Source organism: Gymnoscopelus braueri, assembly GCF_963280865.1.
Source record: "Gymnoscopelus braueri genome assembly, chromosome: 6".
Taxonomy (NCBI): Eukaryota; Metazoa; Chordata; class Actinopteri; order Myctophiformes; family Myctophidae; genus Gymnoscopelus; species Gymnoscopelus braueri.
This window is the reverse complement of record NC_137607.1, coordinates 43,001,010-43,002,860: the sequence shown is the minus strand read 5'-3', so window position 1 is coordinate 43,002,860 and position 1,851 is coordinate 43,001,010.

The window sequence follows — 1,851 nt, the reverse complement described above, 5'->3', positions numbered from 1 at the left end:
GAAGTCTAATTTGCAACATTTAATGCTATTCCACCATCTGTTTCGGTAGATCTGTTGACCGTGTCAAGCCTTTTCATTCCTTGCCACCTTAAAAACCATTTGATCCATTGTTTAGCCAGGGCATCCTGGGTCTTCTTCACCTGTTATTCAAAGTTGGGTGTTTACAATGGAACAGTAAAGGCAGGGTGTTGGGAGGTTCTTTTATCAAGGCTTCCTGTAGACGCATTAATCGAGAGAGCATTGTTCTCTCTGGGTTAATTATCACATCAATGTTTCTTACTAGAGAAGTTGCCAGTCTGTCTACTGACAGACACACTCAAGGCTTTGTGTCATATGTCTGTTTAACTCAAAACTACAATTTCATGTATTATTATTATTATTTCACAGTAAAGCTTATTTTGTTGTAAGTACACAAGTATGAACAAATGTGGTTGGGAAAGAAACCAGTTAGTTTTATGTAACTTCTCTTCTTAAGGGGAAAGTCATGCTCTTTTAAATCATCTCTTTTTGTTTAAATCATTCATACAAGGTTGAATACATATATGTGTGGTCTTATTTTGAAGATAATAAGATGTTAAACAAAGATTTCATAATATGAGCTTGTGTAAAAGTACAGTTTGATAGATAAATGTTATGTGTTAATGCTATGCTAATTCCTTGTGCTGACTGAGAAAGGCTGGCCAAGAAGTCTATTGTTTTTAAAAGCTTGTTTGTGACTGGTCAGAAGCGGTCGTGTAGGGGGAAGGTCCTATGTCAAATGTCTGTCTGTATATAATCTCTCAAGAACAGATTCTGCTCTGCGTTTGAATCTGTTGGGGGGGTTCGTCATATCGCGTACGCACTGGCCTACAAGTGGGCGTGCCTTCAGATCAGGAAGCAGGCCACGCTTTACCCAATCAAATGTAGTGGGCGGGATTTACGTGTCTGCCGATCCTTCCCCATGCACTAGAAACAAACCGAAACTCATTTAACAATAGCGTCCTCGGAGCAGACAAAACCACGGAAAGATATTCACATTTTAACTTGCTCTTTCATCATAGAAACAAGTGGGCTTATAACCAAAACGATCCATGTTCTCTGGGAGAAGTGGTGTTAGTGTTCCGTGTAAAAATATTGTTAGTGGGAATGAAAACATAGTCGCACCACCGGAAGTGAAAGGCTGAAGGCAGACCAAAACCCCGGTTTCCTGTGCTACGTCGACTTCCTCCTCTAAGTGAGATAGTAAAAAACAGCAGAGGGCGCTGTTTTTCCTTTTCATTTGGCGATGGGTTCCCAGATTGGTCTGTATAAAGTGCAATGTTTTGGTTATTCAAGGGACTCTGTGATTTGGCTTCACACAGATGTCATGTCCGAATGGAAATAAAAGAGACCCCTTGTGGTCTCTTTTAGTTGTACTGTGCTCAAACCTGAAAAGGCTTAAAAGGTAAGACCACTTTGGTAGAGGTTTGGTTTGTGTAGTTACCTTGCCATGATGTAACTCCAAAGGTGGACAAGAAATCAAAAATAATTGCTCCATTGATTAGAAATTGATAATTCTAAATGTGCTCCTCATTGACTTACATTGTACATACACATTGACATAAAAAAAAAAACAGTACTGGGTTTTGTTATGTTCTATAATCTATATTGTCTGAATCAACTTTGTTTGCGTTCATTTATGTGCTAAAAGACTTTGAGAGCTGTTTTGCCGTACAATGTAAGTCAATGAGGAGCACATTTATAATTATCAATTTCTAATCAATGGAGCAATTATTTTTGATTTCTTGTCCACCTTTTGAGTTACACCATGGCAAGGTAACTACACAACCCAAACCTCTACCAAAGTGGTCTTGCCCTTAAAGACATGGCAGA